Source organism: Anthonomus grandis, chromosome 12 (genome assembly GCF_022605725.1).
Source record: "Anthonomus grandis grandis chromosome 12, icAntGran1.3, whole genome shotgun sequence".
Taxonomy (NCBI): Eukaryota; Metazoa; Arthropoda; class Insecta; order Coleoptera; family Curculionidae; genus Anthonomus; species Anthonomus grandis.
Window position 1 is genome coordinate 17,188,561 of NC_065557.1, and position 21,333 is coordinate 17,209,893.

General features: G+C 29.5%; 1 protein-coding gene across 10 annotated transcripts in view; it reads left to right on the forward strand.

Moving 5' to 3' along the window:
* The window catches only part of LOC126743099 (CUGBP Elav-like family member 4), an 885,098-nt gene that overhangs the window by 221,877 nt on the left and 641,888 nt on the right, over window positions 1–21,333 (forward strand). The gene's annotated exons all lie outside the window — the stretch shown is intronic.

The following is a 21,333-nucleotide window of genomic DNA, read 5'->3' on the forward strand; positions in this document are numbered from 1 at the left end:
TGAAAATAGTTTAAATTATTTATTTTAATTAAAATGAAATGAAATGTAACAAGGTTTTCAGCACAGTTAATCTAGTTGTCCTGTAGTTTATATACTATAAAATGAACTTTTAGACTTTATTGACGCGGTCGAGAGTTCTGTTTGGATAGTCAAAGTCAAAGTCAAAATATACTTTATTTACTAAATTTACAAACACATACATAACAATACTAGTATTTAATTGGATAATCTTAAAATAGAGTACAGAATTCATTTTGATTGTACATAGGAATATAATTTATATCATCAAGGAAAAAACTAAAAAAAGAAGAAAAGAAAAGGCAAGAACTAACATAAAACAAGAATAAAAAAAATCTGATCAACAGATACATAATTAATTTTAAATATTAAAATGAGTCGTTAAAATACTGTTTAATGCTGTAGTAAGCTTTTGGTAAGATTAATTTTTTTAGTTCCCTCCTAAACTTTTAAAGGTCTGTAACAGTCTTAATCGAAAAAGGAAGATGATTAAATATTTTACGACTAATAAATATAAGAAAGTTTCTCGTAAGTGAGGAGGTGGGGCTTGGAGTTAAAAGAGTGTTTCCAATATAAAGAGTGAGAAAACTGTTAACATTTTTTTAGCTACAAAAAGAGTTTCACAAGAGATTCTTAGAACAGCACCACACAAATACCTTAATGCTTTTTTCTGAATAGCAAAAATGATATTAAGGAGTCCCTTGGAGCACCAACCCCAAAACGGTAAGCCATACTGGATATGAGAGTCTATTAAGGCGAAATAAACTGAACAAGCAAATAACCTCCCCAACTCGTGCCTAGCTGCAAAACATATAAAAGTATAGCAGCGAGGCTGAAAACATGGTTATCAAACCTTAAACTCCCATCAATGAAGAGGCCCAGAAATGATGGCTCTGCTCATTAAACAAAAAACCCTCCACATTACACCTAAAGCCTAGAATAAAAGTCTTATCAACATTGAATACAAGCTGATTGCAGATGCACTACTCTTTTGTAAAGGTCCCCTTCTATGAGCAATCTACACAAAATAGTAATATCATTGGCAAATAAAATCACTAATCCATGCAGTGAAAAAGCTTATGATTGCGTCAATCATACGCTATTTTTGAATAAACTTTATATTTATGGGTTAAAAGGTTAATCTGGCAACTAAATAAAATTATTTTTAATTCGGAAACAATAGTATAATTTGAATTTTTACAACTCATTAAACAGTAAAGGCCAAGTAAAATAACAAAGTATAGTTCAGATATAGATATTAGTACGTCCCTTGATTTGTAAAGATTCACACTCGAAGCACATGCTACAATTTAGGAGAAAAACATTTCCGATAAAAAAAAAAGATTTTGTTCAGGATTTAGTCTTCTCTTAGTCTCTATTTAGTTTTGCGCAGTAAAAGTACTGATAAATAAGCGAATATTATTTGATTTTCATAAAATTTAACTTTTGTTTTATGACAATCAAATGAGAAAGATATTATATTATCTTTTTTATTTTTTTAAATTGTGTTTTTATTGTGTTGTTTATGATAAGGCTTTTTCAACAAATTAAGTAATATTTAGTCATAAATAATATGTCATTAAAATTGGTTATATTAAGGATAGTTAAAATTTCTAAAAATAAAATCTTGTCTTGTTAGACAAACATTTTAATTGATTTAAAACGATATATTCTTGTATTTTGCATCGAGAGTATACGGTTTTCATGGACTCAGATGAAACAGAAGGCGCACATTTTGGCGTATTTATTATGTTATGAATATAACAGTACCCTCTCCTATGTAAAACCCCATGAGTCGCCAGTAGACTCGACAAAGAAACTGCATGCTTTTGAGAACAATTGTCAATGCTTAAGTTAAGAGAAAGAACACATAGGTAAACTCTGCAATTTCTAGGATTGTATGTTAATTTACGTCTAATATGGAACATAGAATAAAATTTGCTTGTGCGAAATAAAAAAATTCGTATTGCTATTATTATATCATACCATCTTATAGTACTTAAAATATAAATTTTCTAATATAATAGAAGCAAATATGTTACCATAATATGCAACGTTAAGTTCCTAGGACAATATATTACAAATATTTTTCCTAAAACTGATCTCATAGGGTTGTCAAAACGTCGACTCAGTTTGCATAAACTGATTTCAAGTGAAACGTATAGAGTAAGTTTTTGGTAAAATCCCAGGCAATTTGATTTCTCAGTTTGATTGTGCAAGAATAGTGGCCTTACATCAAGAAGGTTAATCAAATCACCAGATTAAGCTTCGTCTAAATATTCTAGGGACTTCGATAAGGCGCAAAGTGGTCCTTTTTCAGCAAATTAATAATCCTGACAGTATCCTGAAAAAATGTGCGCGAAAAGTCCGCTCTCTGGTCGACGTTATGGTTAATTTTACCCGAAGAAAATAAATCATAACAATAATAGGTATTCTTTTTTTGCAAAAGAGCAAAAAGGCCTTTAGGAGTTGCCAGACTTTCATCTGACTATAGAGCCAGGCGTCGCCAATGGGCTGCTGAGTACCAAAATTAGCTTTAATCACAATGGTGCATGAATTACTTTCGGAAAAGTCGCTGTGTAGGCCGAATCCGTCCGACAAAAAGAGTCTGGAGGAGTTTAGATAAATTGGAACGACCGACTCTTACCAAAAATACAGGTGCCATATACTGGATAATAATATTGAAGCAACCATTTAACCTTTACGTGACGAATTTGGGAATAATTTCATTTTTCAATACGAGAATGCCAGACCATATGGCACGCACTAGGTAGAAAACTTGTAACAAGAAGGCATTGTCCAGAAATTGAATTGGCTAGCGAACTCTCTAGACATGAATTTTATTAAACGTGTGGGATTATCTTGGTAAAGCAATATCAATAAATTGGACAAGAAAGCAGACGAATTCTGTTTCATTAAATAATTATTATAAAAATGTAAAAAAAGTTGTTAATAAAAATATACAAGAAAAACGAGAGTTACATGAAAACAAAATGTGCAACTATAGGAATAAAACAAAAATGCTTTGAAATATTATAAATAAAAAATTGGGCAAACAAACAAAAAGCAACAGAGATTCCATTATTGCCATTACAGATAATAATAAAAAAACCGCAGATTTATTCGGAGACTATTTTGCCAATTCAGTAAAAAACATCTTGTGAAGAAAGTGTCCCATGATAATATAATAACAAATACTTTTTATTTTAAGCCTTTAAGCTCAGACGAAATCTCTTTGGTCGTAAAAGGTTTAAGAAATAAATTTTCCATAGGACTTGACAAGGTCCCAGTAAAAATTTTAGAACAGTGTTGTGATTTAAGTTCAACATTGGCATTATTAATGAAGAATTCTGTGGCAGAGGGAGTATTCCCGATAAAATTGAAATGTTCTAAATTTTCTGGTGTTTAAAAAAGATAATCTTGATATGATGATGATAATGATTTCACATATAATGATTTCTTAAGTCAGTGTTAGTATGAACTTGGAACTTCACAGGATGTAGCACTTTGAGGCCGTTGCTTTCCTATTATATATTAACGATCTCTCAGAATCCAATGGCGGCATTAAATTGTTCATGTACGTAGACGATACTACTATTATAGCTACAGGTGAAAGCATGGAAGAAATTGAATCACGTCAGTTAAATTTTTGGGATGCATAATAGACCAACACCTACCTTTTCTTTCTCAAATTGACTGGATATGCAGCAAACTATTCAGACTATATTTTTTATTAGATACTCTTAAAAGGCATCTAAAAATGAAGGGTTTATAGAGTGTATGCTATGGGATAGTATACCCTTTCTTGACCTCAGACGTTGCTGTTTGGGGTAATAGATTAGAGACACAAATGGTATTTGTATTCCAAAAAAGATTTATGAGACTGATTTTTGGTTTAAAATATAATGAGAGCTATCGTAAAATATTTAAAAAATATAGTATTTTGATAATGCCTGGAATTTATATATTTAAATTATTGTTGTACATATATAAAAATCAAGAACATTACTCCAAAGTAGGTTTTTTTAATAAATATATTGTTACATGTAAAGATGCTCTTTATTTGCCAAATTTTAACTTTTTTTATTTTAAAAGGACCCCCTTTTATGAAGGAATTAGCTTATTTAACCAACAGCTTATCATAGCGTATATGGTTTATGATATCAACGAATTTAGCAACAAGCTGTAAGTTGCTTCTGCCTAGTCAGTGTCTGTACTTTGTACTATTTGTTGGTACTTTTGTGGTTATTATAGTATCTAGGTTTTCTATATGTGTAATTAGATTTTTTTTATAATACCTTTTGCTCTTTTTAATAAGTTAGTTAAGTTTATAATTTTTTTTCTCCTGATTTCCCCTTCCCTTTAATAATAAAGAGAAGAGGTAATAATGTATAAATACTGCTTTATTTGGAAAGCAAATTAAAACATTATTTGTCAGCTTATGGTATTCGCATTAAGAATAAAATGCAATATATTTCGAATTTTTTTTCTCGTGGGTTTTCTTGTGATCAATATTAAGAATTAAAATGATAAAAATTCCATTATTTGTAAACACCTTTATAGATCTGACCATATTCTGGTGTACCATTCACAAAATATCAGCCATCGAGTATCATCCCCGGGTCTGACATCTTGACAAACTCGATAATTAAAAGGCTTATATATTTTTTTTTAAAACAAAAAGAGCCATTGATTTTGGCACTTCTGTATTTTTTTCTATTTTCCTTATTGATATTGTAGAATCTTTAACAACTGACTGGAGTATTGTTATTTTTGGGTTATTTCTGGTTAGTACAGATTTGCTGAAAGCACCGTGTTTCTTGAGATTTTAAAGCAGTTTTAAATATAGAACGACTAGGCTCGTTTCTCTCAGGATACTTATTCTCATACATGTTTGCAAAGGCATTACAATTTTTTTCGACATAAGATATAATACTCCATCATATCCAGCTTTTCCTCGTTTGAAAATTCTCGTTCCATAGCGCAAATATTAATAAAACCGAAAGATACTTAACAAACTAAATTATAAATGACTCTTGGAAAATTATAATAACATAAATCAATGAATAACAAAAATAAATTAACTGAGAAAACACTATTAAATTAATTATCTAAAAGTACTGAACACAAAAAATGTCAAGAGAAATGTTTGACATTAATTTGTTTATCTCGTCGCAATGAGTGAAAATTGTTTTTTCAGCGGCTACTCGTGCAGGACATAAAGGCCAATTTTGTCTAATATCTATGAGCTTTAGTTAGTTAATCCTTGCTCTTTTTTATTATGCGTAAGCGCTAAATTTTTTTCAACGCTCCTTTATGGCCTACAATACAAACAACAAATTTTCATAAAAAGTTACTTTTTGACCATACAGCTTTTTTAAATATTATGTGTGATACATCGTTTTAATTGTCATTAAATAGGCTTATATACAGAGGTTGTAGTTTTTTTTCGGTTTATATAAAAAATAAAAGTTGATGACGATAACTCAGAGCCAAAACGTGGGATTTAAACACAAAAAGTGGCAATAAAAAAGTGCTCTCGATTTTTTGGTATCTGTTAAAATAGAGCTGCTAAAAAATAGAATCCATTTTGCCAATTTTAGTTTTTTTTCCGTATATATCCGGAAGTATTTGGAATTTTAAAATGGTTAAAACTTGATTTAATTAAGATTTGGATTGCGCAACTTTTTTGTTGACTTTGACTGACTAGCCCAATATAAGTTTGTATAATAAGAAACTAGCAAAATTCCAATTCGGTTGTATATTATGATTTAACTTATTCTATACTAACAGAAAATTAAAAACCCTGCTTAGTTATAATAAATATATATGTCTTTATTTATAGCATATGTCTATTTTTAAAATATAGTGCTCTTAATTTTCATTCTGATTATAGCGGCAAAATCGATTTTATAAATTCTGTTGCAACATATGGCCTTCAATAAAATTTCTTAAAATAAATCCCTCTCAAACTGGTAACACTTATGGATTACATCCATTAAATATTATGTTGCGGCACCACTTGATCGTTCTAAATCGATGTTGGCGGAGTGTAATCAATATGTACGGAATTTCACTTTTGGTTTTGATTAAGTTGAACGTATAAATAAATCCCTGAAAATTTGTATTTTTAGATACAAAATTGAAAAAAAAAATATTTTTTTCTCAATAAAAATATGCTAACCTACTTTCCATTTAGGGCCCAGTAATATAAATTCGTTCCTGAAATAAATCATGAAGCCGTTCACCCTTTCTCATACGTGGAGTAACCCTAAATTATTGCTTTTACTAACCTGCTGCTGCCCTTCCGAATCAATTCCACTTTCGGTCAGTCATTATTTATTAATAATATACGTAGCTATACGACAGAATTTCCATAGAATATAAATGGGTCTGACACCTTGAAAAATTATTTTGAATTTGTATAATGCCAGCCGTACCCCGATATTTTATAGGTGTATTAGGAAATGGACGAAATGGTGTGATATTATGGAACATAATGGGTATGTCTGGAAATATTTGATGTCATGTCGTCATTAACATTCAAAGGTTAAAGAAATATATGTGAAGTATGCTAGAATCAATATTGTAATAGCAACTTTTTTATGAAGTTTAAATACTTTATATAAATAAATAATTTAAGAAGAAGCTTATTCACCATCTAATATATTTCTGTACTAATTGAATATAATAACACATACTTTTAAATTTTGGATATTATTATAAAACAGCAATAGAATAAGGTCAATATTATCCTAAATTTAGTAAAAAATGTATTACACCTGATTTGAATTAAATATACAATTTATCCTTGGATGACATACAGTATCGTAGGGCAAAACACAATTAGAATTATAAAATATGACACATTATATAAAATAGAAAATATTATTTTTATAGTTTTATATTGCCTAAACATATGATATGATGTTTAAAATCGGATAAGTATTTTTTTAATTAAAAAAATAAAAAAAAATATATTTAAAGTCATTTATATATTATATACATGATATAATAATATGTTTAAAATATTATCCATAATGTAAAATACAATAATTGTTATTCAAACAAAAAAAAAAGGATTTTTCACTACTGTATTTATTTATGAATATTGTTGTTTTGGTAAGAACAAAATGTAATTAAATTTTTTGTTTATTTATTAGAATATATGAAAAACAGACTTTATTTTATTATACGTTTTTAAGATTATAGTTAAAATCTTAAACTTAAAGAAATAATTCAACTGTCCATAATATGCAAAAAACTTGTTTTTTTAGGTTGGATTACCTATATATAATACAAACAAATTTTTTAAATACCACATGAATATCGCAGACTTCAAAATTCTCTCCTTTTTTTGTGTATTATTATTCTATATGTATAGTACTATACTATACTATATTTCTATATTACTGCCTAGGTCTGCTGGTGATTGTGTGTTCCTATGTACATTTTATCCAATTAAAACATTACTTTATCATGAATATTTTTAATACCTCAGGCTAAAATGAGAAAATAAGAAAAACTTTCGCTTTTTTTCACCTATTTTTTTCAGTTATACCATTTAATACTGAATCTTTTGAAAATTGTTTATCGTAGTTTATCTTATAACATTTAAAAAATAACACTAAAATACCGCTCTGTGTGATACCCTAAATTAAAAAGAATAAAAATTGTCTTACTTTTTATTTTTGTCATTACTTTTTACACTATTTTACTCTTCGGATTTGTTTGAAGTTATTGGGATGAAAATAACACGTTTACAATTTTTTTAATAGTACCTATTTATTTCTTTACTCCATCTATATTTGGATATTTTCTAATATGTGTTTTCTCATATATTTTACCTAGAGTAAAAAAAAAAACATAAGTTTAATATAAATATATAATTTAAGATATGATTGCAATAGAAGAATTAAAATTGAACTTTTATTTTATAGAAAAAAATCTTGGAGTAATATTAGACAGTAAAATTTTTGTTTAGTATACTAGATTTAGGCAATATTATTTTTAAAAAGTGTGAAAAACATAAATAAGTCTAATTAAAAATTAAAACTAAAGACTTAGGAACACAAGTTTAATAAATAAATGCCTTTTTTTAAACTAATAATGCTTTATTCTCAAGGATAGTACCCTAAAGCTTTTGTAGCTATAAATGAAATGTAATCCTTGACACTCACTCTATATATTGCTCTTAGTGCAAAAAATGTGAAGCAAAAAAAAAATAAGTATGCATTTAATTTTTTTTAACAAATCGATATCTGATTTCCAAATAAGTTTTTCTACTTCTGGATTTTTTTAATCACTCATATACCGAGATAGAATTAAACTATCTCGGTATATGAGTGATTTTTTATGACCTTAAGTATCATAAAATGTGATTAATACACAACAGATACTTCTTAAAGCTCTACTCTGCCTACTATTTTACTTTTCTAAAAGATAAAATTTGCATTCCTTGAAATTGTTAATAAAGAGTTTTTTGTAATCTGCGGTTTAACCGTAAGAAACAACATTTAAATATTAAATTGACCTTTAATTGAGGATCAACTTTATTGAAGAAGGTGCTACAGGCTGCTGAGAACCATGCAATAGTGTATGGCAGCATAATATATATAAGAAACCCAAAAAATACATATTTCATCGTTGTTCCTTTTTAGGCCAACTATTTTTTAGCAATAATAATATAAATGATTAACATAGATTCTTCTCCTTCCACTATTAGGCAACGTCGTAATAGTCGAAAAGTAACAATATTGACTGACTCAGTTTTAACTTAATAAAATAAAAAGTTCACTTTTAATAAATATGAATCTGTAAATAGGTCTTAATCTATTAAAATACAAGCATCAGATATTAATTAAATGAGCAATACATATTAAATAATAATTAAATATAAGTCCGAGACTTAAACGTTTGGTCTTCAAAGAAACAAAAGTATCTTTTAAAAACAGCCTATAAGTAGTAAGAATCTTTTTTTGAAGAAATTAGCTGTAAACAATGTAAATAGCAAGTATCCCAAAATTAACTCTTGTGGTATTTTACCTACTATATAAAGAGTTTTAAAAAGTAATTATACACATTTATCCTTACTCACTGGTTTCGAACCCTCAAATCGTCTGACTGCATTTTGAGAATTTTCATAGAATTTCAGTTTAACTAACAAAACTTGTGTGATTAAGACAGTAATATGCATTGGAGTAATCGAGTAACAGAAGCACATAAACAGATGAGTTATTTATTTCCCCGAGAAGGCCGTCGGTTATATCTAATATTGTTTTCCGACCTAAACCACAACGGTTCACACGGTAGAATATTTTAGGGAATCGATATAGAAGTAAGTGGTCTGTGTACAATTTTCTCGGTTACTTTGTGAATAGCATTTAAAATGCTTATAAGAGATGGCAAAAAAGGTTAAATATAATGGGGATTAGTTTTTTTGGAGAGGGTTTATAATATTTTCAACACTTTGTTTTCATCTACTTTACTTTTCTAAGGCTATTAAAATTAATATTATTTAATTAAAGTAAAAGTTTATCGTTATGAATATGTTGTAGGACCGAAGTCCTAAAAGAATCATTATTTTATCGGAAGTTTTAAGCTTATTTCAAATTTTTTAACAAGGATATCTCATTTATTTAATGTGTTCCAGAGTGCCTTTAAGTTTTTTATATTGTTTTTAAGCTCAGACTAATATAATATAATGGCAGCTCATATGTCAACATTTGACACAAATATTTAAAGTTAATGTATGGTAAACGACTTAAAATATATGTTTATTTTTTACAGCTTTTAGCATTTAAAGTACTTTTTTCAAACGATACTAGGAGAGATCGTTTGCATATTTGAAAAAAAATATACTCGCCGGCACAAAATTCCGCCACCCTGAAATATCGGCCAATTTTGATGTATTATGAATTTTTTATTTTTATCAGATTCTCACGATTTTGCCATCAGTTTTTAGATACATTTGTTGTGATTTTTTAAAATTTGTAAAGTAGCATTTGTCGATTAGGCTATATTATACAGGAGTAAAACAAACTGTTGTTTTTTCTCGTAATTTCAAAAGACCCTGTAGGAAAATTAAGGTGGATAATTCTATTAACATACTGTTCCTTGTAATCTTTGATGTATTCTAAACATTTCGATTTTTGATTCATTCCAATATCTCATTTCTTTTACGAGCTGCAAATTTTTTATTAAAACGCTGATTTGAAGCTTATTTTTAGATAATTAATGTCAAGTTTTCGGTTAAAATTTATCGACCTTGGCTAAGGACGCAATTAATGTGACATAAAGTTTAACAGTGTCACTATTATAATTTGTTGTGTGTCAATATGGTATTAACTCCAGCAGATCTGGGTAGAATTGTTGCGTTAATAGAGCATGGCCGTAGCAAAAGTTATGTCGCCCGTACTCTAAGATTTCTGCGGTCTACAGTTCGAGATACCTGGAATAGATATTTACAGACGGAAATTTTTACTAGACGACAAGGTTTTGGCAGAACGAGAATGACCACTGCAGCTGATGATCACTTTGTCACCATTAGTTCTTTAAGAGATCGAAGATCTACTGCTGTGTGTCTAAAAAATGACATGCGAATACTTTATGGAGTGTAAGTGAAAGCACGATACGTAGAAGATTCGCAGAAGCTGGACTTTATTCACGAAGGCTGTCCTGAAGAAGCCACTGAAGATGTCCACAATTACTTCCTCGGCATCGACAACACCGACTGAGGTTTGCAAGATCGCATTTTGAGTGGACTCTAGAACAGTGGGCAAACGTACTATTCACAGATGAATCCAGGGTTTGTTTAAGGACGCCGGATGGTCGTGAGCGGGTATACAGACGTAGAAATGAAAGATATGCTCACTGCACCATTTTAGAACAAATCTCATATTGTGGCGGTTCAGTCACAAGATTTGGGCGGGTATTTCTACCCAAGCACGCACCAATCTTGTATTTATTGAAAATGGAGCTCTAACCGCCCACCGTTACATTGAGGAAATCCTTCAAGAAGTTGTTGTCCCATTTGCTCCATTAATTGGGAACCAATTTACATTAATGCATGATAATGCTAGACCTCACGTTGCACATGTAGTGAGCAAATATCTAGATGAAGTTGGACTCTCAAGATTGAAATGGCCCGCATGTAGCCCGGATCTCAACCCAATAGAACATCTTTGGGATCAACCTAAAAGGGCCGTCGTCGTTGTCCTGTACAACCACAAACCTTGCAAGACTTACGACTAGCGCTGATCAAAGAATATGAGGCTATTCCTCAAGAAAGAATAAGGAACTTTATTTATTCGATGCCGCGAAGACTGCAAGCTGTTATTGCTGCGAGAGAAGGAAATACACGCTATTAAAATTGTTTTCTTTTAATTTACTTTATGATATACCTAGTGTTTCTCCTAATAAAAATACGCTTCAAATCAGCGTTTTAATAAAAAATTTGCAGCTCGCAGCAGAAATGAGATAATCGAATGAATCAATAATCGAAATGTTTAGAATACATCAAAGATTACAAGAAACAGTATGTAAACAGAATTTTCCACCTTTATTTTCCTACAGGATATATAGGGTATTTTGAAATTACGAGAAAAAACAACAGTTTGTTTTACTCCTATATAATTTAGCCTAATTGAAAAATGCTACTTTACAAAACGATTTTAAAAAATCACAACAAATGTATCAAAAAACTGATGGCAAAATCGTAAGAATCTAATCAAAAATAAAAAATTTATAAATCATCAAACTTGGCCAATATTTCAGGGTGGCGGAATTTTGTGCCGGCGAGTGTATATTCTTTAAGAGTAAATTACACTAATTTCCCAAATAAACCATAACAAAAAAAGATTCCCATTTCTAGTTACAATGTTGAATATATGTATACTTAATTGACTAAAACAACAAAAGGTTTTGCGGTCATATTCCGTAATACAGGAAATACATATTTATGTGGAGCGCGTTGCATTTTAAAAAAGGCTATATGCAGTTAAATCGTTCCGATAGTGCAATATACAAATTGGAACGGTTCCAGACAAAATACCCAGAAGCCAGTTTTTTCGTTATGTAGACGACCTGTCATTCCGTGAGCCACCGGAATAATAAATGCATTGTGACGGTCTAGGGAGAATGCTCCGCTATACATTACATAAACATGAATTTTATAAGTTAGTCAAAATGGATGCCAACGAGGAAGTTTCCTGTCCCTTAAGGATATTACCGTCTGGTAATATTTCTGTTTTTTAAGAACACGCTACGGAAACGAGCGAGGATTTACATCTTATTTTCTTTTTGCGGATGTTTGCTTTTTTTTCCTGTTTATGTAATTTCATCGCAAATATGAATTTACTTGCCGTCATACTGCACTAAGGAATAAGCTATAAACCTCAAAAGGGAAACCAAAATTTAATTACTAGATCCATGTGTAAATTGGTCAAATTTGAATAAACTTGTAAATATAGAAATACAGCAAGAGATGTAAAGCAAATTTCATGTTCTTATCAGAATATTTAAATAGAAAGGTATGCCATATGGAGTAGAGGCTCTTATCTTATATACACTTATATACAAATAGCGTATAGTGGAAGCTTCCAGGAAGTTATTGTATAAATTTTGAAGATTTATTTTATGTTTAACTCTAAACTATTTATTAAAATTATTAAAAAACTATTTATTAACTCTAAAACACACTTTGTGAGTTTTACAGTTAAAACAAATCTAATTATCTTAGCAATAAAATACATAAAATATAAGTAAAGTTCATTTAAAATATAATAATAATAATAATAATATTAATAAAAATTAAAATATTATCTATTAAAATTTATTATGTGTAAAATATAAGTTGGTAAAAATAAAGCTCAATTCCTAATTTATCAATATAAACCAATTAAGGTAATTATAAAAGTTTTAAAAATATATCTCAAATAGTAACAAAAAATGTTAAGAAATATATGATAACTAAGCCTAATTTTCTGATAAAGATAATCGAGAAACTTTTTCAAGATAATTTTATTGAAGATGACCAGACTATAAAATACCAACACGCATTTTACTATTCACGTCTCTATTCAATTTTCTCATTTTATTTATACATTTTACGTAATAGTTTTAAATCAATTGAACCCATCTTAAATCACTTACTAAGAGGCATACACCATATTCAACATCATTTTAAGTAAAATAAGATAACGCAAGAACTTTTCTTAAATCTTTATTAGGTAATTTGTATTTAGCTTAATAAGGATCTTCCTTATACATTAATCAACACCGTCATTAAATTTTGACTTAACGTTTAAGAGAATTAATTTCGAAGATGTACCTAGACTGCATCCGACCAAAAAAGAGGAGCTTATATTTACTTAGATTTAAACTTAAAACCTTTGCAAGTGAGATAGGGTCGTAAGACATCTTACCACTAGCTTGCAGGATGTCGTTAGGAGAAAATGAGAAATAATATTGAGTATCATCGGCCTATAAGTGAACTGATAAATATTTAAGATTTTTACATAACTGAGACCAATACAGAGTAAAAGAAAGTGGACTATGAATAGATCCTTATCGTATGCCATAGAAGAGACTCCAGATAGACTCCATTCTATTCTTAAGCTTCACCGATTGAGTGGGGCCTGTCATGTATTATTTGATGAGATACCAAGCGTTATCTCCGAGACTAAGAAATTTTAGTATTGTCACTTTTGAGACACTTTTACATACTGTGTCATTGAGATAGCACTTTTATCTCTTTGAACTGCCGCAGACACTTGGTTTTGAAATTGCCTGTAGTTTTCCAAACCAAGTTATATTTTAAGTGTTTTATATTAAGATAACGCCTTATTTTTAAAAAAATAAGGTACTATATCCTTATTTTCTTTTACCTATATATGAGGTATATTATCCGTGATCCAAGGACTTTTTCTTTATATTATTCGTGCTGTTGATTTTAAAATAGTGCTTGTTTGTTATGTTTAAAAAATGTTTATTAAAAAGATAAAAAATAGTGATAAATGAATCAACTTTAGCATTAATCTCGCCTATATAAAATATACCATAAAATCGGGTAATCAATAATTCTTCATAAAAATTACCTTGCACAAAATACTTAAGATCCTTATAAGTCAATATGATATCATATTCGAAAAATTTATTTATTTTAAGAAATTTTACTTAAAAGGAACGAAGGCTTGAGGTGAAGGAACAATTAACTCTAGCCCAGGGAATATTTACAAGTATGTGAGAGGCGTGTCAGTAGATTCAGTCAGCTGATCAGGTTAATCATGCTTAATAGACTTAAAAGAAATCTTAAAAATTTCGTCGGGTTTAACCATAAAATTAGATGTGGTACGTACAATCAAACATATTGTACGTATGGTCAAAAATTAAAGGTTAAAGCACAAGTTAACTTAGTAAGTTATTAAAACAAGAAAACATCAAACAAAAAATACAAATTACGTTCTCGTAATCTCGCCTTACGCTTATTTGACTCTGAAATAAAAATAAATTTGTTCTTATTTCGCTTATCGCCCAAATAATTCTTTGTAACAGTTCTTCATGCTTTCACGTGCTCCAAAAGAATATTTACCAGCATATGTAAGTAATTTTTTATATTAGATGATTGAGTTGCTCTGTTGGGCCAATAAGTTGATCCTAATTAATCACTAAAAAATGTCATTAAAAACTAATAAACTTTTTCAAGGTAAAAATTTAAAATACGTAAAATGTCAGCAAGGTGTTTTATAAAATTAAAAGTCAACAAAAACAGTTAATTACATTTTTAATTATCTTATATGCAGTGAGCTTTTGATATAACTAAATGTATCTTAAATTTTTTATAATTGATTTTCTTATAAAAACCGGGTCACTTATCAAAATATGCAAAAATTATGTTTTTTTTTGGTCTTCGCAACAAAAATAAGGTAAGCAGTAACGAGAAAAAAAGTTTCAATGTTTTTATCTTTGCCGACTTTTAATATTACTAAACCCTGTATAAATTTTACCACATTTTGAAATACTTTTAAACTATAAATTTTAATAGGGATAACTAATTACTTATTTCTCAGCTATCGAGGTTCCTAGAAAGCTGAAATTTTAAATATCACTTTAAAAGATTATTTTAATTAACTTGCAAAAGCCTTATTTAGTCAGCCTTTCATTTCTTATCTTATCTTTCATTGATTAAAATAGCTAAAAGTCCATTATTTTATATAGAACACCTTATATTTTATGTTCTAATGGACAGTTAAAATACCGAGTTCAACTACCCCAAAATTATGTTGTTTACCAAAAATCCATAAACCTGCCAATAGAATGATACCAATAATTGTCTTCACTATAGGATCTCTAACTTACAACATTTTAAAGTTTTTAGTAAAGTGGTTTAAGACATTAAAATTACCATTAATTTAAAAAGTCAAAAGCAGCCAACAGTTTATTTTAAAAGTTAATAATTTTATTCTAAATAAAAATAAAATTCATGTTTCTTCTAATGTATCGTCTTTGTTTCCAAGCATTCTTATACTAGATATTTTGAAATATTTGATTGAACTTTTGAAAAGTAACGGTTTTGATAATATACAAGTAAAAATAAATAATTAAATTAACAAAACTGTGCTAGTCACAAAACATCTTTCAATATAAACCTCGTACTATGAACAACTGGAAGGTACAGCCATGAGTAATTGCCTCTCTCCCTAGCAGAGCTCTTTATGAACCGTTTTGAGTAAATTGCAAAGAATACATTCCAATACTTTCCACGAGTTTAGTTCAGATATGTATGTTGACGATGTGTTTGCCGTATTCGATACAAGCAAATGCAATATTAACAATTTGGTAGAATATCTCAATAACTATTTTCATTCTATCGAAATTCTTAAAAAAAAATCATTTGTATCCATTTCATATTCAACGTGTGCAAGCTCTACTACCTAGAGACTTTTTTCCCCCGTCTATTTTTTTGCCAATGGATTCTTCATCAAATCGCTTAAATTCCTAATTTTTTACATGGTATTTTATTTACTGACGAGGCTACTTTTAAAAGATATTGCATACGAAATTTTCAAAACAATCACTTATGGGCTGAGGAGAATCCACATGTAATCTTTGAGTCTCATTTTCAGCATCAGTTTTCAGTAAATGTATGGCTTGGATTAATTGACGATCATTTAATGGGCCCATATTTCCTTCCTCCCACAACGCCTAACAGGAGAATCTTACCTTCATTTTTTACAGGAAGAGTTCTTTTTGAAGAAATTCCTCTACAGCTGAGGCAACACTTATGGTTCATGCATGAGGGTGCACCAGCCCATTTTAGTATCAATCACTACAGTATTTCTAAATCGTTGGATAGGTAGAGGAGGTACAGAACATTAGCCTGCTCGATAGCCAGATTTAAATCCTCTAGATTTTTGCATTTGGGATTTTCTTGTCATTAGTTTATTCCACTCCCGTCAAAAATTTTGATGATCTGAGGAATCGAAATATAGCTGACTATGAGATAATAAGAAATACATTAGGAATGTTTGCGCGAATACGAGAATCAATGAGGCGAAGAGTTAAATCCTGTGTAACGTCTGAGGGAGGTCATTTTAAACACTTGTAGCCTTGCGACTATTTAAAATTTTAGTATTGTAATTTTCTATTATTGTTATAGTTTAATGTCGTTATATTAGATAGTTCTTGATAATCTATTAAAGAAATGAAAAATACGCCTCAAGATGTTTTTTTGCATAAAAATGGCGCCTCATACGAAAAAAAGGTGAGACAGGTTTTTTGTCACAAATTGAACAAGAAATTCAAAAATTATTTTTAACTTAAAGTATCTCAGTAGCGTACCATTTTTCTGTTTAAAAAATTGAGATCAATACCCGTATGGGCGCCAATAGTGAACATAAAATTCTTAGTTGCACGTCAAAAAATGCGCGATAACTACCTCTTAAAACCGTCCAAATTTTATTTGCATATGTCAACCGGTTTTAAAGCAATAAAACGAAGCGTTTGCGGACATACGTTTATATAGCAGACGGTCATTATTTTTTCCTGCATAATCACTCCCTGAAGTTTGTCGCGCTTATTTACGAACACCCTGTATGACGCCATTTGTAAGTAGTATTAATTTAGTTTTAATCTTTATCTAAAGATGCTAACATCTTAAGCGAAAAACATGTCTAGAGTAAAATAAAGTGTTTTGGTTAGTGTCATACTAAATGTTTGAACCACAAGACAACTGCGTTTTATGATTAACTTAATTAAAAAGTCTAAAATAGAAGATATAAACTACTCAAATAAAGTTTAGATGAGGTCATTTATTTTTCATGAACAATGTGATTAAATAATAGCAAGAACATGTAGAAAAATAAAAAAATTATCAACCATTAATGAATCTGTGAAAGTTTGCAAGGTTACAAAATAATTAATTTTGGTAATAAGGGCTATAAATGAAAACCTGAGTTACAAGAAAACAAAGCTAGTTATCAATAAAGAAGATAATAGTATAATAGTATTGGTATATTTTACCGTATATCCACAACCTTCAATTAGAAGTTCTAAGGATGATTTAGGTTTGTCTTATTATTTAAGTCGAAAAACATCATATCACATATTCATCAAATCATAAAATGCAACCATACAAGTTCACCAAAGTTTAGGCTTTGCAATCACAAGACTATCACAAAAGGGTAGAATTCTACGAAAACATTTTCATTTATATTGATGAAAACGCTGACTTTCTGAAAAAAATAATTTGGACCGACCAAGCAAAATTTTCCAGGGGGGGAATTTTTAATAGAAGAAATAATCATTTTTGGGCTGATTTGATTCCACACGCGACAAAAGAAATAAGTTTTTAAGAAAAAATTAGTTTCTAGGATTTTTGCTTTTTAAAAGATAATCAATTAAAATTTTTAAATTATGATGAAACATTAAATTCTGCCAAATTTTTAGAAATTTCAAGAAATGTTGTAATTTTTTGGAAAATCTGCCATTGTACACAAGATTTTCGTACTGGTTGGTTTTAATTTGACAGAGTCCCGCCTCCTGTGGAGACAATATAATAAGATAACTGTACAATGTACAACATCGATAGTTTAGGCGGATGGAACCACGGTATTAGTCGGCGAGATCTCCAGGTCTGACATCCTTTGATTTTTATTTATGGGGTAATATAAAGGGTGTACGCAACACCACTAAAGAAAAACTATGCCAGCAAGTTAATACCTGTTTATAAGTGCTAGATGAAATCGAAATTAGAAGAATGACGAATATATTTACCAGAAAACGATTTTATAAATATTTAGATAATAATGGTAGCTATTTTTAAAAATTTCTTATGATAATATTTTTTTCAGTTACTTTTACGTGTAACTAATGAAGTCTTTTTCAGTACAAATTAAAAAAATACATTTTTTTTTCTTGAAAACCGCTACAGATAGGTATAGGGAAGTATAATTAAAAAATACTTAAAACTAAACAGGAAATCAAAGTGTTTAAAAATAAATAGAGTAATCTATTAAAAACATCAAAGCTGTTTAAAGGTAGTTTTTCTATATAGAGCATTGTGTGTTACCATGGCTATGAAATTTTCAGAAAAATGAGTTCCCTTTTTCAAAAAAGAGAGTTTAAAACTAAAAACTAATGTGTATGGTTCTTTTGAAAAAAATTGTGCATTCTAGTATTTATAAAATAAAAATATTTAAAAAAATCAAAACAGATAAAATGGCAAATTAAACGAAATTTAGTTTTAAGTAGAGTTGTATGAAAATTTTTCTATTAAAGCATTTTTATATATTGAACGAATTACAAAATAGCAATATATTAAAATATTAACTAGCTATTCTCTTCTTTCTTTAGGGTTGATACCTCCTAAACCTAAGACTCTACGTAATGCCTCTAAAATAATAATATTTTTCCTAAAATAACTCTATTAACTTATTAGTTCATCCATATCAAACAAGTTTCGGATGCTTTCTTAGCACCCTCGGAGTTAGCTAGTAAAGTTTTAGAACTTATTGCGTTATATATCTTTATAGAGACCCTGTAAGTTTATTACAGCGAGACATAACGTATTTCACTAGACGCTCTATCCCATATACACCTAGCACCAGTACCGTGCCAAAAGTTTTCGTTCATAAATAAACGAGAAGGTCTCATGTAATGTCCGTTAGGCGCTAAAATAAATCAGGCGTGCCATGCATGCAGCCGGGAACAAAAGTGCACACTGGAAAGAGCAATAAGGTTATCATTTTCCGGTGTTTTACTAAAGAAGACGCATGGTCGAAGGGTGTGCCAGCTAGCTATGTATATCATTCGTTCGATTAGGTATTTCTAATTGTATTTTAAATTAAAAGAGATTCATGGAGTTTTTTCGAACAGAAACACCTGTTTGCTGTAAAAAAAAATCATTTATTTTAACTTTTACTTAGAGTCTTGTTTTACGAGTATTAAAATATATATAATAAATATTCTTAGAAGGATTTTCATTTTGTTACCCAACTCCTCATATATAGAGTTTCATAGATATGAGCATGCAGATGACACCATAAACAGATATCCGGAGGATTCATATCGGGACTGTGAGCTGGCCAGTTAGGTTCGGCGCGTACAATGTATTCCTGTAGCTTTATTATGCATAAACCACATATAACCTCTTACTTAAACGACATGACAAACAGCAACTGATGATGCTTCTAACAAAATAAGTAAATGATGTCCAAAAGGCCTATGGAGGATTTACCTGTTAAACCTGCTGTAAGAAAGAGCCAAATTTGGTCACAATAATTCCTACGCAAACTGAAATTTACTTTTTCTTAAAACATGAAGATTTCCATCGGCATAATAAAATTATCATAATAAAAGCTTCTTAATAGCATCTATAAGCCATTTATGCATCTTAAAGTATTTTTTTTAAAAGTATTTCAGGATAAATAATTTTATCACAAAATACTCGTCTTTAACCAATATTTGTTAAAATTACAAAAATACATTTTGTACTATCGTATGAATCAAGCACCTGCAAGACTTAAGTGAAACTCTAGAGGTAGTAGAGCTTGAAGTAAAGCTATATATACAGGATGTTCCGTTGATCATGTTACAAACTTCAAGGCCATGTTTTCTAAACATCAAAAGAAAAACAAAAGTTCATATCAACATGGGCCCGGAAAAGCTTCCTCAGGGAGCTAGAGCTCTTTGAAAATAACCTTTAAAAACTAGTTTTTTTTTAATAGCTCCGGAATTACTTTAGCTACCGCAACCAATTTTGAGAGGTAAATTATTGTTAGCACGTTTATTCTTTTGAACCTACTAAATAAAAAAAATATTTACCAGGGGCTTCAGAATCAGGGGGGTATTAAGTAAATTTAGGCCTATTTCTTTAAGACGACTTTTCTTTAAGGAGATTTTTTTAGGTAAATGTTTACTTTTTGGGCTGACTTAAAACTGCAGCGTAATTTTTCTCGTACTATTTGACGATTTTCCTCTACGGCATTAAGTAAGTGTAGCAGTTCAGGCTTTGTTTCAGTTTCCGGTTTTCCACCACCCGTATTTTAACTCCCTTGTGGGTTGAGTCGTAATAAAAAACTTGGGAATATATGAGGCAAAGAAATTATTCTGTTATGACATTGGTCTGTATATTCTGCATGATTTTTACATCTTTATTTGGTTGTTAATAAATAGAGTGCATGTAAGTCATGTAAGCCTTAGAAAATAAAGTCATATTAGAATCACCGTATATAGAAAATCCTATATTTTACTGATACAATAATACCATTATTGAGTGGAGATAAGATAGGTAACCTAAACAAGATATAAAAAAAGGTTAATTGCCAAAAAGTTGTATTTTTAATTACTTAGTCTAAAGAAATAGTGAAACTGTAAAAAAAACTCATTGGCATTGTTTGTTTTCTGCTTTTTTCATGTTGTAGGTCAGTAGTGTCAATATTTACATGTTTGAGTCTTGGAGTTACAATAAAATATTTTAGATGTTTCTTCTAAGAGTTTAATTTTTAAACGTAGGTTCAGACCTATTGTTGGCGCTAAGATTCGTACATGTCAGAGTTACTTGGTTTCGGTTATCTAAGTTAAAGGAAAAGTCAAACAACTCAATACTAATTCAAGTCTATTATAAATTATGTTTATAGATACTGCTAGTTTTAATGTATATCTTAAATCTTAAATACTATTGTATTTTTACCTTATGATGCAGACCATTTAAATTCTCGTATATACCTGTTTCTCTTCCAGTATTCATAATTTACTCTTTTAGTACTATACTTTTTCTAACTTTTTATTAGCAATGAATGAGTATTTTAACAGTTA